A 15,096-nucleotide genomic window follows, 5' to 3' on the forward strand; every position below is an offset into this window, starting at 1 on the left:
TGTGAATTATCTCTTTACCAGACAAAGGAAAGAAGATATAAAACAAGTCATTAAAATGGTATCAGTACAGTTGGGGTCTGGTTATTGGGTGGTCCTATAACTTAAGATAAGAATCAGATAGGATTAAGTAAATTGCTGAAGCCACCACCTTAAATATGTTCTTCATCTAAAGACAAAGGAGGATGTTGGCGGGGGGGGGGGGGGGGGGGGGTGGTGGGGCGGGGTCAGTTACATGAGGTTACCAGACAAATACAGCAAACAAGAGCAAGATTATTATGCAGCCTTAAGTCCTTGCCTTCCTCATTAAGAGTTTCTAGAGATAAGGTCATCCCCCCTTCCTCCTGGTACAGAGAGGGAGACACCCCCACAGATGGAGATTTCCTTCACAAATGCAAATGTCTCTCATCAAAGGGCAAGCAAATTCCACCCTTCAGAGTTTTCCTTCCTGTCTTCAGCTTTCAAAAGTAACCAGCCCAAAATAATCCTCATCAGTTTACATATATTCTGCATGCTTTGATTGTTTCAAATCCTGTTTTTAAGTCTATAAGTAATAGTATTTAATAAATACATTGTTGATCCTATATTTTTTATTAATAATGTTAAAACAAAAAGATATCTCTTGAGTCACTACTGTATAAATCAGAATATTAAGCATGTTGTTTCTTCTTTTTTCTTGCTCATGTCCCATTTCTGGTTTTTGTTTTTTTTGGGTTTTTTTCTTTGGTATAATATGCAATTTCAGACCCTTTGTTTGCAAGTTATTTATTTAATGTTCAACTTGTTTAAAACTATTTATAGTTTAGTGTTAGTTATTTAAAAAATGTCTCTCCACCCTTCTTGATAAGCCATGACACCCCAATTTTCTCTCACTTGGTGCAGATCTGTATCAACTGGATCATAATCTTAGGTAAATGCACAATCAGAGTCAAGGTGGGTTACATTCTTTATAAACCTTTATTAGAGAAATTTTTGGAACATAAATATCTGTATCAATTAATTTTCATTTCATATAGAGCATGTGTCACTTAACGACTGGGATATCTTCTGAGAAATACATCGTTAGGCCATTTTGTCCTTGCGTGAACATCATAGAGTATACTTATACAAACCTAGATGGTATAGCCTACTACACACCTGGGCTATGTGCAGGTACTAGTCTTATTGGACCATATGCTGACTGGAACGTTGTTATGTAGCGCATGACTGTAAATCACTTCAAAAATTGGTGGTTTAAAACAAGAATTTATTTGGCTCATGATTCTGTTAGGCATTTCTTTGCTCTGAGCCATGCTCAGGTAATCTAGGGTGATCCACTCAGCTGGTTAGTCCCAGATGACCCAGATGTGAGTGTGGATTTCACTCACATGATTTGCAGTTGGTTCCCTGTAGGCTATGGCCACAGAGGTGACTGAGCCCACTTGTCTCTCATATCCAGCAAGCTAGCTCATACTTCTTACAAGGCAGCAGGGTTCCAAGACAGGATAAGCCCCAAAGCACCATCACTTTTCAAGTGCTTGACTCCCCTTTGCTGATGTCCCATTGGAAAGCAAATCAAGGACAGAGCACAGAGTCTGATGGAGAGGGCTCTCAAAGTTCTATAACAAGGGTAGGGATGCAGGCATGGAAATAATTGCTGGAATTTTTGTAATTATCCTGCACAAAAGCTTACAAACTATGTCTACTTCCTTTTATTTTACAGAATCTTTTATAGATTAAAATATCGTAACCCATTCTTTCTTCTTTCCTTCAATTTCTGTTTATTTGCTCTAGAATTTATGTACATACCCTCTTGCATATATTAACAATTTGTGATGATGTGTTCTTGTTGAAATTTCCTCACCGCTTACCTAGTTGCTGTTTTAGTTCTCTCCTCAGATCTTCAGCTGGAGGGCTTGTTGATATAAATTTACATTTCCTGCACAGCAATTTAGCAGAATGACTCTAATAGCAAAGGAACCATAGCTCTGGGCAGTTCCAGCAGAGGAACTTCATTTCTGCATAGTTTATTCTCCGTGTTAATGAGGTGGTGGCCCTGGGAGCAAGGTTTCTACATTTAGCTTTATGATTGGCCTGGCTTTCTTGCCAGCTAACTTCTCTCTGTTTCATAGCTGAGTCCCACTGCCTTTCTGATGCATAAGGAAAAACTCCATCCTGTTTCAGTCACTGCATAATCCTAGTTCTTCCTTACTCAGTGCTTTTGATTGCTTTTGATGCTCTGCAAGCAGAATAATTCCAATTTTTGTGTTTTGTCTGACCTGTGGTCTACTTATGTCTCCGGGCGTGTGTGTTGTAAATTAGGAAAAGTCAGTGTGATCCTACCAGGATAGCCTATACTTCCTTGAATGACGCTGCTTTCATAGAAAATGCAGTTACAAGTTCATTCTCTATGTGTGTCTCCAGTGAAGACCTATCTGTGCCATGCCAGTAAATATTGAAATATCTCCTTAGATCAGGTTCTCTCATTTCATATTTTCTTCTTAGGTGATCTCATCTGTAACCATGGCTTTATGACCAATAGTCAAATCAGTTATAAATCGTATCCATTCAATACCTTTCCTATGACTGAAGACATGAGAACTCGGCATTTTCTTCTACATATTTTAAAACCATGACTGTATGACTAGGTTTAGAACCCCATTTGTTCTCTACCTTCCTGTCTATAGTCCTTTTCCCATGTTCACGTAATGGGGAATGGATGGTGCAAGGCACCAGCTTTTACCTTTTGAACTTCATTTTTATTTCACACACAGAAACCGGGAGAAGTACATTGTCGACGCTTGTCCCCCCTCTTTGATGATTCATATGTAACCCCCCACAAGAGTCTGTTGATCTTTATGTTGCAAAAATTTTTAAAGCTCTCCAGCTTTCTTCATTTTCATCATCCTAATGCAATTAGCTAATCTCTATCCCCTTGTCTATTTCAATAATTTCCTAGCTGCTTTACTTGAACTTAATTTATCCTACATCTTATACTCTTTAAATCATTTCAGTAAGATTTGGGAAGAGCTATTAATAACTTTGCTTAAGCGCTTCTAATTTTTGACAAAGCATGTGGCATGTTTTTCTAAGGACTGTAGTTTACTGAACTCTATAGCTTTAATTCTATTCTTGTCCTAACCCATAGTCCACACTCCACTTTCATTTTGAGTGTGGATTTCACTCAAAGTTAATACTATTTTTGGTCTCCCGGCATTTGTACTTGCTCCTCTTCAGTTTATTCTTAATGCTTCAGCCACAGTGATCCTGATAAATATAAGTCAGTTCATGTTAATCCTCTGATCAGAACTCTCCAATGCTCAGCAAATCACTCTGGGTAAAACATCAGATTTACCATCATCAACGGCAGAGATGCGCACAGCCAGCCATTCATTACTCTCTAAACACATCTCCTTTTGCTCTCACTTGTTTCCCTGGCTCTAATCACACTATCCTCTTTTCAGTTTCTGGAACACAGCAGGCATGCTCCTGCCTCAATGCTTTTTATGCATTGTTTCCTCCTGCCTGGAATTCTTTCCTGAAAAATATACACATGGACTCTTCCCAGGCTATCTTCAGGCTTTACTCAGGTATCTCCTTTTTAGTTAGGCCTTCAAGAGTAAACCCTCTAAAACTAAAATTACCCCAACCCATAGTGCCTCTCCTCCTTCCCTGAGTTAGTTTCTCCCTAGCTTTTTCTGACATGTTTCACCGGGAGGGCAGGGCGTTTCGCTGTTTGGTTCACTCTTCTGTCACCTAGAACTGTGCCTGGAACAAAGAAGTGCCTCAGTAAACATTTCTTAGAGCCCTTCTTAATAGAATGAAACAATAATAGTGTGTAAATGAATAAATGGTAAAGTATAAAAACTAAGAGTTTGGACCTGAATAGATATAGGTTTAAATTCCAGGTCCGTCGCTTTGAAATTTTAGGTAAATGATGACCTAAGCTTTAGTTTCCTTTGGAAAATAATTATAATACCTTTTCATAGGATCATTGCAATGATTAAGTGATGCTATCCTATAGTATTCTTGCCATAGCTCCTAGGATTCGGCAAGTGCTCAAAATTGTTGGCAATTTTAATTTACTTCACGGACTTAATGTGAATATGCTTTGATTGATTTTTGTGTCTGTTGTTATTATATGCTTTGTTAAGGTTACTAAGTTTAGAAATGGAATAATTTTCTAAAATAGATGAGCTTTTGAAAATTGTACAGTGTCAAACAATTTTTCTCAAATTCTGAAATATCTGGAATTATTCTATGGATATATTTTCAAATAGCAATATGGTTATTTTGGGAAGATTTTCTTGTAAAATATTAGAAAGATATGTGTTTCTCCATATAATCCTGTCCAGTTTCTTTAGGGTCAAACTTTACCTTTATTTGAAGCCACTTTAATAGAATCTCATCATATAAACTTTATGTCCTCTTGCACAGAATATTATGTTTCCTTAGTTTACCGGAAATAAAAATTCTAGAATTTTTTCAATTATTCACTTCGTTGCAATCTAACATAAGATTAAAATGCCTTTTATTTGAAAAAGATATTAAAATTTTTGATACATATTCAGTATTTAAAATTAAAAATGGCTAGGTATAGATACAAGGGTTAAGAAATGAAAACTTAGAGTTTTCTCCAACATTAACAATGATAATATAATTAGTATTATTTCGATTCTTCACTGAGGCAAATATATCTTTTCCAACACCAGAAAAGAGTCATTTGTGCATTTACATTCACATATTTTCATAAAGAACATTATATAACAATTATATAATTTTCACTATGTGGAAATTGTACTAGCATACTATTATTGTCATAACCACAACAAATGTGTAAGATTAATGAAATATATTACTAATGGATTTTACTTAGCTGATTTTTCTTTATTCTCTCTCTTTAACGTGGATATTAAAACTGGCTTTTTGTGAATAATGACCATTAATACAAACAAAAGTAAATAAATGCACGATGAGAGACATTAAAAGGAAATTAAAAGAGGTATTTTTTTCTAGAATGTAATAGCTTGTATTTTATCTTTTTGATCTTTAAAATAACATCTCAAAACTGGGTTATGGTTTTCTTTCTTGGCTTTGAGCAAGACTGCACACAGAGGTGACCTTCTCTTTTACTCTATTTCCTGCTCTATTGGTAGAGTTTTGAAGATGTCTGCTTTGATATCTTTTTCCTTATAACATTTTTTTTTGTAAACCAGGATTTCTCAGTATCTTTGCATACTTTCTGTATCTTTCTTGTAATCATCTTTCATTTTCTTTACTAAAGAAAACAAAAGAGGAAAATAGTTTCTATTCTTTATTTATATATATACTGTACTATTTTCTGAGTTGGCATTTTATTTTTCAGTTAGAAACTGTTACAACTAGTTCAATTCAATATCTTCAGCATCTTGGTTGCGGAGCAAAAATTGTGAGGAATACAAAAGCCAAAAGCATGGAATGGTTCCCAGGTGGAGAAAACCTCATAAATATAGATACAGCTGCCAGAAATTTTGGACACATTTGGGTATCCTTAACTGGCTGACCTGCATCCTATGTATTGGAGAGAAGTAAGATGAGCACATTTTAGGTTAGAACTATACTATCAAGAACCCTGAATGCCAGGTTAGATTTTATAGTAAACAACAAAATGAAATGTTTTCCAGATGCAAGGGCAGGAAAAAGTATGCATAGGTTATTTAAAATATTCTAAAGGGCGTGAACTTGACACTGCAAATATAGATGTGTGAATTCTCAATGTATGAAGGCGAAAGCAGCAGAGCAGTCCATGGACCAAGACTCAGCTTTCCCTTATAGAAAAAAAAATCAACACCCTAAGTTTTCCAATATATCTATGTTCAAGTGATGATAGAATATATTAGTATGGCTGGTTAATTGAGTTAAAAGAGAAATTGATTGGAATTCAACTAGTAACAAACAACCCAGTATCACTGGCTGATGATGAAAATAATATTTTCTTACTCATAAGTTGACCAGCAGGAAAGGTGGCAATAATGTTCAGGCATACTCTAAGTGTCTCTTTCTTGTCCTTGGACCCATGACTTTCCAGCACCAGCATTCCCACAGCAAGTGGCAGAACCATTACAGGGACAAATGGGAGCAGGTGACGCCTGTTAAATGCTCAGCTTGGTGCTAGCGCTTTGTATCCTCCACCCACATTCTGCTGGTTAAGGCAAATCACGTGAACCCGCCCAACAGCAAGGAAGTGGGGATTTTATTACATTCAGGTTAATCATGGTAATTAATGGTGGAAAGGGGAGGAGAATTCTAAGCAAATTATATAATCTTTCACAGTGTTTTGGAGGGAAAATTTCTTCACGGTGAAACAATATCGTATATTTTCAAATTTACAAGTTCACCTTTGTACAAAAGCCAGGACCTAAGTACAATGATTAAGCTTCACCCAGCAAACTTAATTTCTATTTCTAGTTACTTCCATAGAAACTTCCTCATACTTTTACAATTAAAAAAACCCACAAAAACTTTCAAGTGTGATTTGACCTTAATATAGTGTTAAAAGTATATTCCCTTTTAACTGGATTTAAAATCCTTAGATTTAAGAAACAAATCTCTAGCTGTTAAATTTCCAGAATTATTACTGCTTTTTACATCATGCGGGCATCTGAAAATAGATTATGCGGGTGGTCGTCTATTCCACATGTCTGTTTGCCAACCCCACTGGTGCCCCTTGTATCAACAGTTTCCGAACAGCGATGAGTAAAGAAAAAGAATTTATTTAAATATCTCTATAAATATTTTAAGTGGTCAGTATGGCCATATTTAATATATGTAGGCTTCATCATTTCATTTTCAAGTGATTTATTAAAACTTAAAAAATCTGGGGTTCCAGAGAAATACATCCTCAAAAATAAAAGAACCATTGTTCTTGACCTATTTTTATTCTTAAACGTATATTAGAACTATTCTTAATAAACAACTTAGGATGTATTGTGGTTTCTATCCTAAAACATTATTTTTCTCAATACATACATATTAAAAATGAATGTAATTGTTGTTCCTTTTAGGTTAATTTTCCTCTGTACCTTTAATAATGTATTTTCAAAGCTAAGCAAATTAAAAATAAAAGAAGCCTGCTAGAATTTTCCAAATGCAAATTATAATGTACTTGGATGCTTGGATCATCTAGGCATTTCTATGACAAAAATATCTTGTGATGTCAAAGAATAGATTGAAAAATTTATCAGAGTCAATTCAAAGTTAAATGTCTCTGTGGTCTTCTACTATCAAAACACAGTAAAAAATGTAAAATACATATCTACACCATAAGTTAGCATATTCATCATTATAGAAATTTTCATAATCATTTTGAACATAGTACAGGAAAAGGGAAGAAAAATTGTGCAATGGTCTGATAATTCTTCAATAATTTTTATACTATTTCTAAATAAATAGTAACATATATGAATAAATGCTTTTCTTGCCTAGTCCATGTCAACAAAGATAAAACAGAACAGAGTCATTAAAGAGGCAATAAAATAGTCTATTTTTTGAGATTAGATATTGTATCTAATATGATATCTAATTGTAAATAAAAATAATAAATGATCAATATTAAGACAAAGAAGTTAATAGTTTGCTGTGGATAAACTCCAGCAATCTTGACATTCTAATAGTTACTCTTAAGTTAGTAAAAACAAAGTCAACTCTGAACGTTTATAAGGTTTCTCAACAATACATTAGCTCAACTAAGAAAAATGCAAATTCTCAAATTGACACCAAGATTAGTGACCACAAGGAACCTACGGTTTACTGTTTCACAGTCTCATCTGGGTTTGCCTGGAAATCACCTCAAAGCAAAAAGTGAACAAATATGAAATGATGAAAATTTCCTTATTTAAGACATTTTCCTCCCAAAATTTGCATGGTGAATTCTTTCCAAAAGTATTTACTCATTCTGAAATTATCACATAACATGAGGAGTTCTGTTGCAAGCAGACTACAGTTATTTCAATAAACTTAATAAAGACAAAAGTAAAGTAAAAATTGACAGTAATCATCATTGTGCATATCTTCTTTTTATTTATGTTTAGGAGAGGCTCAAATCAGTGGGAATATTTTATATTAAGCTACCTCAGATTTAATTTGAAACATCTAATTCTAGTAATAATTCATATTACTCATTTTGTTTATTTGTAGTTTCACCTTACAATAGTTTCAGAAGCCAAGTAACTTTCAAAAATTCACTTTTTAAAATAGATATTTGGGTTGATGAACATTTTTTATTGTTTCTGTTTCTACAAAGCAGAAACCAAATTATGAAAGAAACAATGCATATTTTTAGGAAATGTATACAAATTTGCTTAAAATATTAACAAATATGACCATAGTAACATTTATTTTTTAATAAATTAAGCCAATATTATAAAGTATGACTAATTGTGGCTAGCCGTTATGCTATGTAATGAAAGATAGTAGGAGTCAATTAAACACTCTTCCTGGGTATATTTATTTTTTATTACAGAGTATGCATTTTGCCACCACTATTCAGTTTTGAAACATGCTTTTGAAAGCTTGAAAACAGCATTACTTTTTCTGCCAGCTTTATTTATTTATATTGGCTACCCAAGAGGATTTTATATATTTTTCATTAGAGCTAAAAAACAAAGTTTGATAATGCTGAAACGTCGAATCTAGCTTACATATTCTGAAATGATGTGATTAAAAACTTTTAGAGGTTTAAATTAGAGTATAGGAAAGCTAAATTGAATCTGTAAATTGAAATTTTGTTTCAAAAATCAGGGATGCCTCTGCATAAAGAAATCCAACTTGACAAATATTTACCTTGCTCCTCTTATGTACTAAATCCTTGAGAAGTTCACAGTGAAGGGAAAGATATTTGGTACCTTACCATATTTGCAATTGGTTCCTTAATGTTAGCAGTTCACCATCAATATCCAGTGATTTATGGCTGCTTGTTGGTACCTGAAAGCCCTACTGATAAGCATCTTTCACTGGGCCTATTCAGTGTCCAATTCAAGTGGATGACCAGGGAAAGTTAATGATTTGCTATTACTTCAAATTACGTTTGCAAAATATATGCTAGGAAGAAAGGAATTAAGGAGAAACTTGTGGGCCATTTTGCTCTCATTCCTGAGGTTGGGGGCATACTCAAGGTAGAAAGAGAGCAGGCGATCCTGGTCTAATCTCTTTATGAACACAGCAATAACTGACCTTCTGGCAAACAAATTAGTGCTGTACACCAAGAGACTTTCTATGAACATAAAATATATGCTTCTATAAATATATTGAATGCTGGATGTCCATGATATAAGGTTGCTTATGATGAACAAACCCGGAATCTGTGGATGAGTGAAGGATGGCTCCCTGGAAAAACGTCACATAAGCTGAACGCCTACCTGAACACAAAATGGTGATATTTCATAAATGAATGGGATCCTGACTGTGTAGTGAGGCGAGTATGTATTTCTCTAACTTGTGAACTCAAATTTTAACTTGGGCCGGAGACACATCCAGTGTGGATAGAAAGCACATGGAAAATCCTGGACCTCTCCCTGCGTCACCTATGTCCCTTAACAGCTTGTTTACTTGAAATTATTAAGAGAGCTTGGAAGTGAGTAACATCCCTGACTTGTGTGAGTGATTCGACAATCTGATTCTTCATATTAAGTCATGCTTAACAAGGGTTTTGTGGGATTGGGGTGAAATTTGTGTTCTAACAATGAAAACTGTACCCAAAAAGAGACTTCCTTCCTCGTCGACTTCTCCTGGTGAAACGAAAGACATCATTTTTAAGAAAATCTCTGAAACATTTCTGACTTTTCTATAGTTTTTCCTTTCTTCAGATTCCTTCTGATAATTTCCAATTTGCTTAACATTTTGGATGCACAGAGATGTCTGTGATTTAGATAATAAGGTCAATCACTTTTTTCAGTTTAACTGAAATATACCATGTGACATTTGGTTTAAAAATTCATTTGTGAATTTATATGCACATTGCAAAACTAATCAGGCAGAGATGAGTTTTCTCTAGGAAGATTTGCTCTTGTTTTCTTGTGCTTATTTTAATTTTGGTCTAAGGCCTGCATCTCTGTTGTTAAAAATGTGAATAATTAGCATGCCTGGTGAATATATTCCCTGGGATTAGTGCCCCTCAGGAATACTGGGTAGCTGCCTTCTCTTCATTGGCTCTGTAACTGCCCTGGGCTTTTCTCCCACCTGAAACACTTTCACTGAATATCTCATTATATAATTATTCCCATGTGAAAAAGTACAACTTCCATTTATTTTATTGAGTGAAGCATGGCTTCACACTCACCTACATTCCATAATGAGAAATCTAAATGTCTAATATTTTTGTAAATTATTATCAATGATCTAAAAATATGCAGTATGGTTGAGAAGAAAGAGAAATCTTTATGAGAAAATAAATACATGGTATATAGTATAAGATATGCAACTAACAAGAAATAATCGCAACTTGCAAATTTCAGGGAGATGTTTTGTTGAAGAAAATGACAGGATAGAAATCATATTTTTAAATCAATCACTGTTATTAAGCTACCTATTTCTGAAAAAGACATGACCACATAACTACATAAAGGATACAAGTGACAGAAATAACAGGGACTTTTTGGACCAATAAGTCAGTTATTAGAACCAAGTTAGGAGCTAGCTCCATGGCTGAGTGGTTAAGTTCGGGCGCTCCGCTGCGGCGGCCCAGGGTTTGGATCCTGGGTGTGGACATGGCACTGCTTCTCAGGCTACGTTGAGGCAGCATCCCATCCCACAACTAGAAGGACCTGCAACTAAGATATACAACTGTGTACAGGGGGGTTTGGGGAGATAAACCGGAAAAAAAAATGATTGGCAACAGTTGTTAGCCCATGTGCCAATCCTTAAAAAAAAAAAGGAAGATTGGCAACAGTTGTTAGCCCAGGTGCCAATCTTTAAAAGAAAAAAAACACCAAGTTAGTCTGTTTGTTCAGGATACTCAGATATTCCATCAACTGCCATGGAAATTTAACCAGATAGTTACCTCAAGTTCAAGTTTTCCAGTTTCATTTTGAAATTACGAGTGACATTTGAAGGAAACGCTGCTGGTAAAGTGTTTATTTCTCTCAGTCACCAAACACATTTTGACTTGGTAATCAGTACTCTGAGAGATTACCTTTATAATTCTGTTTCTTTGAGATGAACCAGATGATGGCATCAATTTCATTCAAAATGTAGCTTTTAACTTTATTATCTAAATATTTTGGTTATTTCTGTCACAGTGGATTCTGAGTGGTGTTTTCATATAAATTGCAGTTTCCACAAATTTATCAAATGTCTACTCTAGTTCAGGCATGTTGCTAAGAGATGGTGATAAAAAGATGAATGTTGCCTGCTCTTGAAAAGCATATTTTGTTGGAGGAGGTAAACCTTGCAAACATGTAATTAAAATTATGATTTATATATTCTTTTCTAGAAATATATGGAAACTACAAAACTGTTACAAATTACACTGATTATCTTTGTTTCTGTCAAGGAAATAAGGTAAAGCATAAAGAGAAAGTGACACCTCTCTTGGGTTCTAAGGAATGGGTACAAAGCAAAGGGAAAGGATATTTTGGACAGAAGGGAAGGTTTGTGTAAAGCCATGGAGGGAAGCTATAATGTTGGGTTGTGAGTTTACATGTAGAGAAGTATTATGAAAAATGAGAATAACAACTGTGAATAGTATCAAGCTAACAAGGTCAAATAAACGGTGAGAGAAAACACATATCAGGGCTGGTGGAACCACAGTTGTTGGGGGAGACTACAAGACTGGATCAGTGGCAGGAATGTGGATCCCCTCTCCCTCATTACATTATGGGTCAGAGCCTAGGGATAGAGCAGGACCAATTGCCGGACTCTGAAACAAGGACCCAATCCTTGGGCTATGGGGCTATTTAAACTGAATGATTAAGAAGTCTTCATCCCCTCCCTGGTCTGATTAGGATCTGGGTTGAATAGCGTTCTGTTGGGCAGGACCTTAGCTCCAGTCCACATATCCCAGCTCAACATCCACAATTAGAGGAACAGCACTGTAGGGAACTGTCATGATGTGATCAGGAGGCTGGATTCCAAGCCTTGTGCTTGTATCTGTATAATATGCCAGGTCAGTTTCATGATCCTCCATCATAGCCACATCCTGGATTGGGTCCCTAAGAGCTCAGTAATGGCTGGCTTCCATCAAGATTTGTAGGAGACCACCTGCAGAGAATTCATCTTGGACAAGTTAGCCCTTAGTTCTTAAAGATATAAAGTGTTTATAACACATCCTGGCATAAAAAAACCCTCTGAATATTTTCATTATTAATTTCTAAGTATACCCAGATAGTTTTTGGCACAGCTGGCATTTAAAATCAGGCCTGCTTGACTTTTCAGCACACACCTTTAAATACTATGCTGTGATGATCTTAGCATCATTCAGTTCCTACTCATTCATGTTGAGCTTTATCTCCAGTCACCTGGGGAACAATAAGGTAATTGCTTCCTTTTTCTACTGTTTCCTTAAACAGTTGAAATGAATTTACCAGGAAGCAGAAGTAAGGGGTTATTTTTTCTTTCTCTTTGCAATACATAAATGGAAGAATTAAATACAATGCATTTTCTAAATATAAGTGTTGACTGAGGTAATATTCAAAATCAAAGACTATAAAACATGCTGAACATAATTTTGGAATAAAATATATTTATTATAACTATCACAGTTGCTGATAACTGTGTCTGCCCTTTCTATTCTTTCTTCAAGTGGAACAAACTTACACATGCAGCGCTGTTAATTAGCCTATGATTGTGGGCATGGGACCGAAGTCAGGTGAATCGAAAACCTTCCCCAAAATATTTCTAAGCGTGGATGATGGGAAACATTATTTTTCTAGTGCCCTTGGAATATAATCCCGGGGTTCTAGGAAAGTGTTTCCACAGCTATGCAGAGTGTCTTTACCATAGTTGGACAATTAAGTGCAATGACAGGGCAGTAAAGACAAAAGGGAGATGGAAACAGAGTAGAGAAACCTTGGTTCTAGTAGGGATATTGGGTCAGTTTCTTACATGCTTTTCTGAGGTAAGCTAGTCAAAGATAACCACAGTTTAGTTGAGGTTTGTTTTCTGCTTACAACTCTATTCCTGTCCAGCACAGATATATCTTTGAAATGTCTGGGCTAAATTTTGAAGAAAAAGAATGAAAGCTAAATGTAGTGGGCATGAAGTGGTTATTTAGCAAAATCTCAGAAGTTGTAGCTAGGCAAATTATATGACACAGTTCATGCAATTGGGAAATGTTTTCAGTTCAAACCAACCTGGGAGTTATTTCCCCATCGAAATTCCAAGAGTATTATAGCTCTTTTACGATGGAAATGGAAGAGATGAGAGTACACAAAACATTGAGTAGAAGCATAGGATAGACTCCATTTCTGGGCACATGATATTCATAGTATGCTGGAGGCTGGGGGTGCCTTACAGTGTGTGCGACTGAAAAACAGATAGCTAAAAGAGTGGAAACACATTTAATAGAAACTTTGAACTGAGCTTACAATCTCTCTTTCTTTGCTACTAAAGGGAATATTGCCAAGTGGACTGGAATAGAACAAGGTTATCATAGAACAGAAATTATAAGTGAGTGGAACCTCTGACTAAAAGAGTGGAGTGAAGAAGAAGGTAGAATTAAGGATAATCCCCAAGTTTCTGAATGTGACTGCATACATTCTAAGGACACTAGCCAAGATAAGAAATGGATAGAACAAACACATTTTGTTGTGAAAACAATTGGCTCCATTTGGGATATTTTGAGGCAATTTAGATTACTAACAAAAGTGTAGTCAGGTGGAGACCTTTAATTGTGTCTATGAATCCAAAGCTAGACAAGGAAGCAAGATAAGCTTTATGATTAGCAGAGTATATAGAGAACAAAGAAGTAACTTAAGCCCCATCCAACCTTTAGGGGAGCATAGAATCCAGGGAAGAAATAGGTTTCCACTTTAGGGAAACACAATATGCTGAGACCTGGGTATACATTTAGTTATTAAATTCTCATTATTTTAAAATATTATTGAGCTTCCACTCCTGGCTGTAATTTGTATCCCAATATGTTCTAAAATACATCTAAAATATAAAACACAAGCATAAAACTTCATCCATAATAACCACTATGTAGCTGAGCTAACTGCTCCAAGTTTCTGAAATATTTTGTACTTATTAGTTGGAATCTGTCTACCTGGTCCATGTACCAATCTTTGAATATATCTGAAAAATTTACAGTTATATAAAGGTAAAAAAGTAATTTAAAGAGACTGAAAAATTCATGAAATAAGAATTTTGTATAGTGTGATACAAATTTAACTTTAATATACATATATAAGTATAGCTATAAATATAGAGATAAATAATCTATATCTATTCAATTTTAGATATATACCATTTATCGATAATACAGCGATGCATGCAAACACCAGACAGAAAAAATGCATACTGTAATTCTGTTATTAATATTAAATCTTAGTCTAAGTTGTTAAAAAAATAACACAGGAAGCCAATGGAATTCTTTCTGTTCTAGATAATTCTATATCCCAGTGTGTTTTTGTTATTGCTGTTCATTGTCTTGATGGTCCTCATTCCCTTCCTTGGTAACATTGGCTTTTATCATTTCTCTTCTGGTTTGTAGTCACCTACTACTATTCTCCCTAACTCCAGTCTTTCCTTGGCTTAGAAATGCTCTCTACTTAACTGAGGATGAAATTACCTAAAACACAAATCTGACCATGTAGTTATTAAATCTAAGTCATTAACAACGTTCCATTCCCTTGCAGAGGGAAAGGAGTTAACATTTGGTTAAGTAACTGTCATGTGGGAGAAATACAGGGGAGTCTTGCATGGATTAACTCAACTTCATTGCCTCATTTAGCTGAAATTGTTATGGAAGAACAAATATAAACAACAGGCAAGTGTGGAGACAGAAACACCTGTAAGTAAAATATATTTTGTGTGTTTAGAAACCAAATGTTCTGATTGCTTCATAATAGAAAAACCAAAACAAAACCAATGAATTCAAAGATGACTCAAATGATCTTTAAATCATAGGAACTCTGGTAAATTGTG

Source organism: Equus asinus, chromosome 24 (assembly GCF_041296235.1).
Source record: "Equus asinus isolate D_3611 breed Donkey chromosome 24, EquAss-T2T_v2, whole genome shotgun sequence".
NCBI lineage: Eukaryota > Metazoa > Chordata > Mammalia > Perissodactyla > Equidae > Equus > Equus asinus.